The sequence below is a fragment of the Pholcus phalangioides genome, unplaced genomic scaffold (assembly GCF_987345545.1).
Source record: "Pholcus phalangioides strain wild (caught in Gottingen) unplaced genomic scaffold, Ppha-v1.0 ptg000041l_1, whole genome shotgun sequence".
Classification (NCBI taxonomy): domain Eukaryota; kingdom Metazoa; phylum Arthropoda; class Arachnida; order Araneae; family Pholcidae; genus Pholcus; species Pholcus phalangioides.
In genome coordinates this window covers 1,779,022-1,793,698 of record NW_028301627.1, presented here as the reverse complement: position 1 = coordinate 1,793,698, position 14,677 = coordinate 1,779,022, and the positions used below count along the sequence as shown (strand labels likewise).

The 14,677-nt window shown below is 41.9% G+C and overlaps 1 protein-coding gene across 1 annotated transcript in view; it reads left to right on the top strand.

Moving 5' to 3' along the window:
* Positions 1-14,677, top strand: part of LOC149065037 (uncharacterized) — a 79,451-nt gene that overhangs the window by 63,336 nt on the left and 1,438 nt on the right. The gene's annotated exons all lie outside the window — the stretch shown is intronic.

The following is a 14,677-nucleotide window of genomic DNA, read 5'->3' as shown; positions in this document are numbered from 1 at the left end:
TCATTTATTCCAGGATTATTTTTGTCATTCATTCCAGAATTATTTCTTTCATTAGTTCCAAAATTATTTCTTTCATTCATTCCGGAAATATTTTTTTCATTTTTTCCAAAATCATTTCTTTCATTTATTTGAGAATCATTTCTTTCATTCATTCCAGAATTATTTCTGTCATTTATTTAAAAATTATTTCTTTCATTCATTCCAGAATCATTTCTGTCATTTATTCCGGGATTAATCTGTTTTTTCAATGTTCTCAAACATTTTCTGAACGCTCCGAGGGTCATGCGTTGAATACCCCCTGCTACTACGACGAACTGTTCCTGAGATAAAGGCCGCATTAGCACTTACGGGACACCCTGTACATAAAGAGAATCATATCAAATTATACCCAGGAGCAAATATCCTCGGTGGTATCCATTGAAATTGATTCTTATACATACCGTTCCTCTTTTGCGCCCCCTTCTTTTTTCGCCGCGAGACGACATCAGAAGACTCGGACGTCGTCGAATCGTTGTTTCCGATAGATGGAGGGAGGGACGTCCCGACGTCACCGCAATACCCGGAGAGGATCCCGAAAAAAAGAACGTTTCCTCTTATAAGCAGTGTCGGGCATAATCAAATTCTGTGCAGAGCAATTCATTCGCAGAGCGAATTACTCAGCAAACACACGACTAACAGCTGAAGTTTAAGCAACGGACCATTCGTCAAAGTCGGTCTAAACCCGACGAGGTTTCCTTTTTTTTTTATTCCCGAAAAGGACACAAAGAATTATATATATATAAAGCAGTCCTTCCCTTCCCCCCGGAATGGTGTCCCCCCCCCCCTACCACTGCTGCCATCCGATCACAATCTAATTTCTGAATCTGTTCAGCCAACGATGCATTTTGCTTCTCTGTGTCTGTTACGTCTGAGGATCTGGCAAATTTCCCGCTTAATTCGGACGCTGACGGACCCGGTTACGCGACTGGGATTGACGCAGTGTCTGGACATTCAAACGGACGCATGCCGCCGCCACTGCCACCCAAACAGATGAGTGGGTGAAATAAGACAGTGGCGTAGATGCAGCCGGTCCTTAGAGAGAGATGGGGGGGGGGGAGATATAGAGGAAAAAAAAGCAAATAAGTAGAAAGAGACAGATTGTCCATTCCTTCAGCGAGACGTCCATTTTAGTGATTCCGATGTCCGGAGAGTGGACTTGAAGAACTGATTCTTGGCAGGACGGACAGTTGAGTCCAGTCGGGAGGGAGGGAGGGTGGACCTCCTCTGAGAAAGGATAAAAAGGAGGGCGCTTCATGGTGGGATGTGCTTTATCACACGCGTTAATGGACACTGTCCACGAAAATCCGAATGCTAGACTGTTATTTTCCTGTTCACATTGCTTCAGTGTAGCTTTCTCCCGAGGTTTTATTAAGTAGGATCCGGGTTCGAACCCCGTGGTGGTGGTCGAATGGAGTTGCTTTCCGACTTCGAGGCACGAATGTGAGCAACGATACGTTCCTGCACGTACCAATTCGTTAAGCCGGGGTTTTTCCTAGGAGAAGGTTTCTTCAGCGCGCGCAGCGTGTAAATGCTGATTGGTCAAAAAAAAAACCTGAATTTCAGGTTTTTAACCAATCAGCGTTTTCACGCTGCACACACTCCTAGGAAAACCCGGCTTTAGAAATTTCCCTGAGGAATGTTTCCGACGTTGCATGTTCAGCACGGGTTCAGCATCTGCTCAACCTTTTTGGAGAGTGCGGGGGGCACTTCATTGAGTTCAAAAACGTGCCGCTGGCAACTGAAGTGATCTAGAACAGCGTTTCCTTAACCTATTTTTTTTCTCAGCCCATGGCCTCCCTTTGGGCAATATTTTCTTCTCGTGCCCCCCCCCCCCTAATCTTATCCAGGGCCGCCGTCCCTCATCCCAGACCGAGACCCTATCTACCTGTGGAATTCAATTTGATCAAAACTAAATTCGTTATGAACAAAAATTTTATAAATAAGATCTCGATTTATTGAACCCTGGGCCAGGCCCGGATCCAGAAAGTGGGTGATCATCCCTTCCAAGAGCCGAATTTCATGGGGCAAATAGGTCTGTGCAATACATAGGACGATCTAAGTACCAGTACAATCTGCTTACATCATACTTACATTCAAAATCATGGCACCAGATCTCATCATGTGCCCCCCCCCCAAGGATATTAGGTCCGGATCATTAACACATACGCCCGTGAGTTAGGATGGCCCTGGTTCTATGGGCAGTTCTGCTGGATTCTGTGAAAGTATTGTAACATTTTTTTCCCCACTCGAAAGCTCTAAACTTTCACAGCTCCCTCTGGCTCCCCTTTGTCACTTACCGTGGCTCCCCTTTCGTCTGATTTTCACCCACGCCCCCTCCCCCCTAGGACAGTGGTTCTCAACCTTTGGAAGCTCGCGGCCGGGTTGAGAATTTTTCTTTCGAGTGGAAGGCCCGGTCAATAATGAATGGGGGGAAAATTAAACGATGAATCACTCTCACGGCCCGGTTTGACTAATGCCAGGGCCCGGTGGTTGGGAAACACTGCCTTAGAATATCCCAGGACCGCAAGGGGGACATATGGACCCAGGTTGAGAACCACTGATCTAGAGCAGCGTCGCGGCCCACTTGAGCGATCTGGAATTACTCCACGGGTCACTTAAAGGATCTGTTTATGTACCGCGGGTCACTAACGTGATTTGTAAGTGTGCCTCGTGACACGTTTTCGAATATAGTGAAGTGACCCGCACGTTCCAAAAAGTTCGGCAACCTCGATTCGCGGGCCATTTCATTGATTTAAAAAAGAGTCGCGGGCCACTTAATTAAGCGGTATGGATTAGCACCGTGAGTCACTGATGGGTGAATGTGCCGCGGGTCACTTAAGTGCACTGGAACTGCGCTGCGATTATCTATAAGTATGCCGTGGCTACATTTTCTGTGGATATGCGGTGGGTCACTTGAGGCACAAAATTGTACCGCGGATAACTTGAGGGCATGCCCCTACATTCTGGAACAGGGCCTCTAGGCTGGAATCTTTGGTGGGACCCCAAGTCAAAGTTTTCACGGGCCCTTCTATAGGTAATTTATAGCATAATAACAAAAAAAAATCACGGGCCCCCAGGGCTGGAGCCCTGCCAGCCTCACCCTTGTGAGGGCCTATGCTTGAGGGTTCTGGAACTGTATCGTACATCACTTTAGAGATCTGGGACTGTGCCGTGGGGTCCAGGACCACAACTAGTTTTGCTCGATCAGCCGGGGCAAGCGCACATTGTCGCTCCCCCTTGTAATGTTGAAGAGGCTAAAAGAGGGGAAGTTTGCGCCCCCCTCTAGTCCGTCTAGTCCGTCACCCGTGGCACCAGGGCCACCTTCTCCTCCCCCCCCCCCCTGCGTGGGTCACATAACTGGTCTGTAAATGTGCCGCTTACTTCATTTTTACAAAACTACGTTTTAGGTCACGGGCCACATCACATGACTCCGAGGGCCACATTTTGCTCGTGGGGCATGGGTCGATCATGTACACATTAAACATTAAATTGCACATAAGTAAGCCCACGAAAAAAATTGAATATAGCACGAACGAAGGAACGAAAAGTCAAGTCTCTGACGAAAATCTGGAAGGTTTGATTGGGTTGTGACGCGTCACACAAGGCGTGTCACGTCAGATATGCTGTATTTCTACCGCAGAGGGCTCTATTAGGTGACCATGTAACCCGCATTTTACGGGACATTGCCTTAAATTTGTGTTGCCTTAATTTTTCCATAAAATGCGCCGTTTTTTCTCCTACTTCCAACAAGACGAAGTGGAATTTCTGAAATCAAGATTATTTTCGTGACATAAATTGATGCGTTTGAAAAAATTTCTTTGGCTATATTTGGCAACTTTCCTTTCCCTTGACAATTTGTTTTTGGCTGTAATTGGCAACTTTGACATTTTTTTTGGCTTTAATTATAAAATTTACTGAAAATTTTCTGCTTCAATTGACAACTTTATTTTGACGGTTTTCTTGGATGTAATTGGCAACTTTCCTTTGACTTTTTTTTTGGCTGTAATTGGCAACTTTGACATTTTCTTTTTGGCCTTAATTATAAAATTTACTTCATTTGAAATTTTTTGGCTTTAATTGGCAACTTTATTTTGACAATTTTTTTTAGATGTAATTGGCAACTTCCCTTTGGAATTTTTTTGGCTTTGATTGACAACTTTTCTTTCTTCTAACAGTTTGTTTTTTGGCTACAAAGGGAGGGGGCTGATAGGGCTCTTGCAAGAGGGGGAATCCTATTTTGTTTTTAGCACTTTATTGAATTTACTTAAGGGGGGGGGCTGTGAAACTCCTGGAATGGGGGCCCCCGTCAAAGACCAAAGCCTAAGGGCAGTCTGTTAATGGCGCTCCGCCCCAAGTTGGCGCTCCCCGGGCAGTTGCGTGGGGCTCCAGCTCCGGTTTCTGGAGGCGCTATAGAAATGAGGGTGCCCGGTCTAGTCACCGCTCCGAGTTTCCTCTGGCACGACCACGCTGTCCGAGGCACTGGGCTTATAATCGCAATAGTGACAGAGCCTGGCCATACTCGGTTCAACAAAAACAGCACCCTAAGGGGAGCGTCGTCTTAACGCATGGAGCCCATCCGGCCTCGTGGAAATGAGATCTCGTTTAACGTTTTTAAGAGTAAGCATGTAGAGTGGTAAACAAACAGGCATTTCTAGCCAGATGGGGGGGGGGGGAAGAAAAAATCATCTAGCCCGGGAGGGCCCCACGAATGTTCTTAAGACTGCCCCGGGCCAGAGGCCCGGAAGTTTTTCAAACCTGCGGGTGCTCGTCTTGTGCTTTACATAGGATATTTTGATTTTTGAATCAAATTCTGTCGTTGCTTGGACCGCCGTGCCACAGATTATACCGTGGGTGCTCGAGCAACCACAGCAACCCCTGACTCACACTAACACAATCCTGTAGCATCTTCAGGGCTGCAAGTAAGTAGGGACCGTGCCCGGAAAACTCACCACCAGCAATTCCCCTCAAGGAAAATTCACAGACATCAGTTCGACATTATTAATTGAACGAATGAGTGAATGGATACACGAGTGATTGAGTGAGTGAATGAAAGAGTGAATGAATGAATACGCGAGTGATCGAGTGAATGGATGAATTCGCGAGTGATCGAGTGAATGGATGAATTCGCGAGTGATTGAGTGAGTGAATGAAAGAGTGAATGAATGAATGAATGAATACGCGAGTGAAAGAGTAAATGGATGAATACGCGAGTGAAAGAGTGAGTGAATGAATTCGCGAGTGATTGAGTGAGTGAATGAATTCGCGAGTGAATGAATTCGCGAGTGATTGAGTGAGTGAATGAAAGAGTGAATGAGTGAATACGCGAGTGATTGAGTGAGTGAATGAAAGAGTGAATGAATGAATGAATACGCGAGTGAAAGAGTAAATGGATGAATACGCGAGTGAAAGAGTGAGTGAATGAATTCGCGAGTGATTGAGTGAGTGAATGAATTCGCGAGTGAATGAATTCGCGAGTGATTGAGTGAGTGAATGAAAGAGTGAATGAGTGAATACGCGAGTGATTGAGTGAGTGAATGAAAGAGTGAATGAATGAATTCGCGAGTGATCGAGTGAATGGATGAATTCGCGAGTGATTGAGTGAGTGAATGAATGAATGAATGAATACGCGAGTGAAAGAGTAAATGAATGAATACGCGAGTGAAAGAGTGAGTGAATGAATTCGCGAGTGATTGAGTGAGTGAATGAATTCGCGAGTGATTGAGTGAGTGAATGAATTCGCGAGTGATTGAGTGAGTGAATGAATTCGCGAGTGATTGAGTGAGTGAATGAAAGAGTGAATGAGTGAATGCGCGAGTGATTGAGTGAGTGAATGAATACGCGAGTGATTGAGTGAGTGAATGAATACGCGAGTGATTGAGTGAATGAATGCGCGAGTGATTGAGTGAGTGAATGAATACGCGAGTGATTGAGTGAGCGAATGAATGAATACGCGAGTGATTGAGTGAATGAATGAATACACGAGTGATTGGGTGAGTGAATGAATGAATGCGCGAGTGATTGAGTGAGTGAATGAATGAATGCGCGAGTGATTGAGTGAGTGAATGAAAGAGTGAATGAATGAATACGCGAGTGATTGGGTGAGTGAATGAAAGAGTGAATGAATGAATGCGCGAGTGATTGGGTGAGTGAATGAAAGAGTGAATGAATGAATGCGTGAGTGATTGAGTGAGTGAATGAAAGAGTGAATGAATGAATACGCAAGTGATTGATTGAGTGAATGACGAGTGAATAAATGAGTAAGCAAGTTAACGAGTGAGTGAATGAATGAATGAATTAAACCGGCCTGTCACTGGAGCTAATTCATTCTAGCTCACTCACTCACAAGGTCATTCAGTCAATCTCTAGGTAGCTCATTCTATCACTCACACACGGGTCCCTCTGTCACTCACTCACTAGGTTGCTAATTATATCACTCGCTTATCAGGTCACTCACTCAATTTCACTCACTCTACGACACTCGATCACTCTCCCAATACGCCGGTCACTCACTTGATCTCTCGGTCACTCATTAACTTTCCCTCGGTCTTTCACTTTCTCACCGGGTCGCTCACTTTGTCATTTACTCACTATGTCACTCATTCTATCATCAACTCACTCGGTTGGTCATTCTGTTATACAATCATTCTCCTTGTCGCTCACTCCGTCACTCACTCACTCACTAGGTAGCTCACTCTCACTCGTTTACTCACTAACTAGATCGCTTACTCTGTTGCTCCCTGACTAGGTCACTGGTTTCAGGTACTCTCCATCTTTTATTCATATTAATTTCATCCTTAAATTTCCCAATTTATTTAGCGAAAACAAATTTTTATCGCCAAATGGATGATCCAGAAATTCGCCAAGAACACCGCCAAAAACTGACGCAATGCTTTCGTCAGTCATTGTGACCAATCACTGGACGATAAATTTCTTTCTTTCTCGTGTCAATTTCTTTCTTTCTCGTGTCAATGTAAGGTTCGTAGAAATGCGACCTAGGCACTGGACTGTCGGGGGGAGGGGGAGGGAGTGACGCAATGTCAATCTTTCGTCAGTCATGCGATGGAATGCGATCTCCATATTGAGAAACACTAAATAGCGTTGGAATGGCACCTGTAGCACGAAAATGCCCGGAGCTAGGCAAGGAAAAAGGACTTTGCCGTGCACCAGAGCATTAATGTTCGTTTCATTCGTCACACCGTTTCTTCGGCTGAGATTCCAGCCTGATTAGCCCTCCACAAGGTCATGTGGAAAACACAATAAAATGCTTTATTTTATGCAGCTTCTCTGTCCTTATTGGTTGTCCTCACTTTTAGCCTATCTACCGCTGGTGATTTTCATGCTACAGTTGCCGTTCGAACGCCATTTAGTGTTTTTCACAATGCAGATCACATTCCAATACAAAAAACTTGGTGTTGCCATTTGATATTTTCGAAATTTCCTCACTGTAACCGTAACTGTTATAGTGACACTGTTGTTTTCCATATCATTCTTGAGCGCATACATCAAAATATCTTATGCCAAAATTCCATTCAGTTTCTGTGAATGGTATGATAGTTAGGGGCCCATATGTCGGGATAGTTTTTTTATAATCACCCTGTATATATATATAAAATAAATGAAGCAAAGTGTAATAATCACCCACGTCCATCAAAATAGGCAATGGAGGACAATACATTATCATCCCAATGTGATTTCGGTAGTTCCTTATGAAGTACGGCTTAAAAAGAACTTCAATAAATTAATTAGAATGCTGAAATATCTTTCTGAATAGTATTTACACGCTGAAAAATATATTTTAATTATAGAAATATAATTAAAATATACTCTTATTTTCCATCCCCCCCCCCCCCATTTCAAAAAAATAAAGAAAAGTATCTAGCTGATGGCCCCGCCAACACCTTCCGTTTTTAACGTTAAAGAATGTGAAAAACAACAACAAATGTTCTGCACGTGCATTACATGGAGGAAAGAATTAGTAAAACTGAATTGCGTTGCCACCGTCGATCAACAAAAAAATTCAGTAAATGTATAGTAGTAGTTGTATACCCCAAGCTTAATTTTGATTGGGCAGTGGTCGATCGGCCAAAGGGAAAAATCGCTTTTCCCTGTGTAGAAAGCGATTTCTTTGATTTTCCCTCTTTCACGTCACGTGACGTTAAGGAGTGAGCCTACGAATAATTCCTTGGTATCGTTTTTCCGGATTATTCTTAACGTCATGCTTATGAACCGATGCTTATGATTCGGATCGGATGAGAATAAGCATGAGGAGGTAGTAGTACAGCCCCCTGCATTACTCGCCAAAGCTAGCCAAGTATCTCTGCAGCCCTGGGCAAAAACACAATCTCGACGCATGCATCCGACGGCGACGAATTCTTTTCGACTACTTGAGACAAATCCAAAGCCACAATCTGAATACCATAAAAAAATATTTCCATTTTTCCCCATAAAACAATTCGCGTTATTTCTCGCATGTATTGAATGATGGCTTCGGATAAGATGTGAGCAGGGGCGGCGATTTTTCAAGAGTAAGAATGAGAGGAACGGGGGGGGGGCTCGAGGCGGTAAGTGGGGCCCCCCCCCCAGACTTTTTCACACGTAAACGCCCACATCAATTTCTCCAGTACAGTCGGGGGGGAGGGAAGAATAAATTCCTTTTATAAAGATGGTTGAGAACACATTCCACATGGGGACGGAATGGAAAGAAGGAGGGCCCGTCGCCCCCCTCGCGCCCGTCTCACGCTTCTTTTTTTTTTTTTTTTTTCCTGTCCGACCACGTTTTTTTGCCGTTTCTGGTTCGGGGCCAGAAAGATTGTATATAGGCATCATGTGCCGCACTCTCTCCGCGACGTTTTCTTTAAAACACAAAAATGTAAAAGTCGCCCCCCTTCCCTCCTTTCTTCCAACCATTACATTGCTTGGTGTATTGTAGGTTTTGTTTCGTTTTTCTTTAAACGTTCTCATCTTTTAGGATGTGAGCTTCATGGGCTTTGAAAACATTGAAATTGCGCGCTTTTTTTTTTTCTTCTTTGTTCGTTTCCTTACCCATGATTTTATTGAAAGTGCGATAAAGCATTTGCATGTAACCGTTGCAGCGTCGCGAATGCCCTCGCATAGGGGCAGGGGCGGAGGGAGGATATAATGCATATCAAAAGCCATTGCCCGATTCCTTTCTAAGCGACCCACCGCATCCATTTGTCTCTTTCCGTCCCGTTTTTTTTTTCGGGTTTCTGTTCAACCACCAAAAAAAAAGGGACTGGATTTCTCGAATTTAAAGATTGAATTTTTGTGGCATTTATTTCTGGTATGGCATGTGCTTGCAAAACAAATGCGTGCGAGAGTATCGTTCGTGGTAAGGTAAATGTATAAGATAGTACTACTACTACTACTACTAAGCCAGACATGCACCTCGTCCATATTCCTCTGCGGAACTTCTAACGAATCGGTACATGTTGGAATGTGTGTGTACGTACACTGAACCTCTCCCGTGAAGTTTGTTTCTGTGTAATGATTGTTATGTGTGGTGCTGCCATCTGGAATGAATTTTTTTAAACTATGATTTTTTCTCATCTCATAGTGAGTGAAGTGTGTAATACTCATTATACATAAGTATATTCATTTTACTTCGATATAAGATAGTAGCACGATCGCTTTCAGATTGCAGGCTGGGGTTCTTAACCCTAGGGTCGCAGGGGCTTCTGGGATGGGTCGTTCAAATCCATTTCCATAGGAAAACAATACAGGGAACATCCTGTGAAAAATACGGGACACATAATCACACCATTCGTGCTGTGAGTTAGTGGTCCGTCGAAGTATATTCATTTTACTTCGATATAAGATAGCAGCACGATCGTTTTCAGGGGGTTCTTAGCATAGGATCGCAGCCCTGGGTCGCAGAGTCACCCCTTGCCCTGGAGTCGCAGCGGCTTCGGGGATGGGTCGTTCAAATCCAACTTATAGCCGGGTGGGAGGAGAACAATATAGGGAACTTCCTGTGAAATGTGGGACACATAATCACACCGCTGTAAGTTAAGTGGTCCGTCGGATCGTTTCGACATTTTACTGGTCCATGGGTTCAGAAAGGTTGAGAAACGCTGTACCAAACTATTCCGGGGGGAGCCGCAGTCAAATCCGGAATCGGTCAAGGGAATCGCGGGCGATGAAAGTTTGAGAGCCACTCACTTGCGTTGATTGGCTCGCGAGCCCTCCAAGTATCACTCTTCGAAACGTGTCACAACACAAGTTGGTTTTCTTTTTTGTTTATACAGAGCGACCTGTGAGTGCTATAGCACGGCCTTCCCCCCCCCCCCTCAACGGTATAGCTTCAATTTAGTAAATGCTCAAAATGTGTTCAAAAATCGCCCTGCACTGGTTTTGAGAGGGGAAATACAGTGTGTCACAAAATGTAAATCTTCGATTGACTGGCTCGCGGTACAATTGCAAATCGCTCAAGCGACCAGCAGCGTATTTGCAGATCGCAGCGCCACCGTTTCACCATCATTTAAGCGACCCCATGACACTCGTCCACCACATCGGCTTTGTGACCACACTGTATTTTCACTCTCAAAACTTGTACAGAGTAATTCTTGAAGATATTTTGAGAATTTTTCACATTGAATATAAGAAGACAGAAGCATATTTGGCTAATTTTTTGGCGTTTTTCTTCTGTTTTTGGCGTTGTTTGTGAGTTTTGATTGTAGTAGTTACTATAGAAATGGATGATTATGAATGCCTTGTGGTGAAAAAAAAAAGAGGAAAGCCGCCTAGGATTTCAGCGTTTCACAACTTCTCTGAAAACAAAGACCACTAAAATAGCTGGCGCCCTAGTGGCGCAGTGGGGAGATGCGCGTCTTCCAATATGAAATATTCCCGTCATGTGGTCCACGGCTTCGAATCCGGCCATAGAAAGTCAAAATCAAGTTCTTTACCTACCGAGCCTGGGGGCGACCACCGATAGATTGCGATTTCATTTCCCGCCCAACTCCACCGGTTGGAAATTACCGTATTGCGATATATGACCAGAGTTCGTGTGCGGTAAAGTAGTAAAACGCCTGAAACAATTTGGCGGACTATCCTGCGTCTCGTATTACGGGACATTCCTGTAATTTTGGTTGCTCCGATTCCTTTAATATATTATTTTGTCTTGATTTTTCAACGATACTTATTTGAATTTCTGATGTTTACTGAAGTCGTGAATACACACAGCGTTTTCCATAATGCAGTGTATATATATATATATATATGTGTGTGTGTGTTACGGTAAATGTGGTTACTAGTAATTATCAATACTTACCAAAACGCTTGATAAGTTTGATAAATTTTCCAAAAATTAATCAATTTTACCGGCGATTACGCATAGTACCCAAGCATCGTCGGTAAATATCCATAAATTGATCACTACCGGCAATTATGCATAAATTTTGTTACCGGTTATTATGCATACTTACCCAGTGATTTGGTAAGTTTGATAAATTTTCGTAAAATTAATCAATTTTACCGGCGATTGCGTATAGTAACCAAGCATCGTTGGTAAATAACCATAAATTGATCACTACCGGCAATTATGCATGAATGTTGTTACCGGTTATTATGCTTACTTACCAAGCGTTTTGTTAAGTTTGATAAATTTTCGTAAAATTAATCAATTTTACCGGTGATTACGCATTGTACCCAAGCATCGTTGGTAAATATCCATAAATTGATCACTACCGGCAATTATGCATAAATGTTCTTACCGGTTATTATGCATACTTACCAAGCGTTTTGTTAAGTTTGATCAATTTTCGTAAAATTAATCAATTTTACCGGCGATTACGCATAGTACCCAAGCATCGTCGGTAAATATCCATAAATTGATCACTACCGGCAATTATGCATAAATGTTGTTACCGGTTATTATGCATACTTACCAAGCGTTTTGTTAAGTTTGATCAATTTTCGTAAAATTAATCAATTTTACCGGCGATTACGCATAGTACCCAAGCATCGTCGGTAAATATCCATAAATTGATCACTACCGGCAATTATGCATAAATGTTGTTACCGGTTATTATGCATACTTACCAAGCGTTTTGTTAAGTTTGATCAATTTTCGTAAAATTAATCAATTTTACCGGCGATTACGCATAGTACCCAAGCATCGTCGGTAAATATCCATAAATTGATCACTACCGGCAATAATGCATAAATGTTGTTACCGGTTATTATGCATACTTACCAAGCGTTTTGTTAAGTTTGATCAATTTTCGTAAAATTAATCAATTTTACCGGCGATTACGCATAGTACCCAAGCATCGTCGGTAAATATCCATAAATTGATCACTACCGGCAATTATGCATAAATGTTGTTACCGGTTATTATGCATACTTACCAAGCGTTTTGTTAAGTTTGATCAATTTTCGTAAAATTAATCAATTTTACCGGCGATTACGCATAGTACCCAAGCATCGTCGGTAAATATCCATAAATTGATCACTACCGGCAATAATGCATAAATGTTGTTACCGGTTATTATGCATACTTACCAAGCGTTTTGTTAAGTTTGATCAATTTTCGTAAAATTAATCAATTTTACCGGCGATTACGCATAGTACCCAAGCATCGTCGGTAAATATCCATAAATTGATCACTACCGGCAATTATGCATAAATGTTGTTACCGGTTATTATGCATACTTACCAAGCGTTTTGTTAAGTTTGATCAATTTTCGTAAAATTAATGAATTTTACCGGCGATTACGCATAGTACCCAAGCATCGTCGGTAAATATCCATAAATTGATCACTACCGGCAATAATGCATAAATGTTGTTACCGGTTATTATGCATACTTACCCAGCGTTTTGTTAAGTTTGATCAATTTTCGTAAAATTAATCAATTTTACCGGCGATTACGCATAGTACCCAAGCATCGTCGGTAAATATCCATAAATTGATCACTACCGGCAATTATGCATAAATGTTGTTACCGGTTATTATGCATACTTACCAAGCGTTTTGTTAAGTTTGATCAATTTTCGTAAAATTAATCAATTTTACCGGCGATTACGCATAGTACCCAAGCATCGTCGGTAAATATCCATAAATTGATCACTACCGGCAATAATGCATAAATGTTGTTACCGGTTATTATGCATACTTACCAAGCGTTTTGTTAAGTTTGATCAATTTTCGTAAAATTAATCAATTTTACCGGCGATTACGCATAGTACCCAAGCATCGTCGGTAAATATCCATAAATTGATCACTACCGGCAATTATGCATAAATGTTGTTACCGGTTATTATGCATACTTACCAAGCGTTTTGTTAAGTTTGATCAATTTTCGTAAAATTAATGAATTTTACCGGCGATTACGCATAGTACCCAAGCATCGTCGGTAAATATCCATAAATTGATCACTACCGGCAATTATGCATAAATGTTGTTACCGGTTATTATGCATACTTACCCAGCGATTTGGTAAGTTTGATAAATTTTCCTAAAATTAATCAATTTTACCGGCAATTACGCATAGTATCCAAGCATCGTCGGTAAATATCCATAAATTCATCACTACCGGCAATTATGCATAAATGTTGTTACCGGTTATTATGCATACTTACCAAGCGTTTTGGTAAGTTTGATAAATTGTCCTGAAATTAATCAATTTTACCGGTGATTACGCATAGTCAGGGGTCATACAAAATTTTCTAAATAAAAATTAAGGAGTTTCAAGCAGTTTTCAAGGAGTCATGGCAAACTTCATAACGTATAAGTTTTACAGCAAGAAAAGGGGTGCGGGGCACATATGCAAATTTATTTTTAATTTGAAAAACAAATTTTCCCTCTTCTCAAAAATAGACGCAGAAGTGATTCAGAAATTACAACTTGATGATTGACAACTTACTTATTGATTTGTTACCCAGCATCATAAGAATTCATAAAATAATCAATCTACATACATACTTTTCTGTTGTCACCAAAGTATTCTAAAACTTTGAAGTTTCGGTCAAAAATATAACTCATAACAGCATCACACAAATTATAAAAATTCTAAAAAAGTGATATTCATTCATCAAAACAAAAATCCACAGCTGGCAAAATTTTTTTTAGAAAATTATAAATTTGCAGCAACTCTTTATTCATCTCTCGCTCAAAGTGGATCAACACATACACAAACTCTTTAAAATTAAGTTTTTCAATTTTCCTTCTTGTTTTTCAGTTATACTCAGAAAGAAATTGTTGCAAAATGAGAGCAAATCTCAGGACATTCAACACGATGTTTGGCGATTTAGCACTCGTTATTTGGCGACATTAGTGATTTAGCGCTCGTTATTTGGCGACATTGGCGATTTAGCACTCGTTATTTGGCCACATTGGCGATTTAGCGCTCGTGATTTGGCAACATTGGCGATTCAGCGCTCGTTATTTGGCGACATTGGCGATTTAGCACTCGTTATTTGGCGACATTGACGATTTAGCGCTCGTTATTTGGCGACATTGGCGATTTAGCGCTCGTAATTTGGCGAAATTTACAAATTAACTCTCATAATTCGGCGGACTTATGCGCTCTTATTCATGAAATGAATTTTTTTTTCCCCACGAAACATTCGGGATTTGACGCAATGACGATCGACCATAGTAATTTCTGCTGCTTGCAG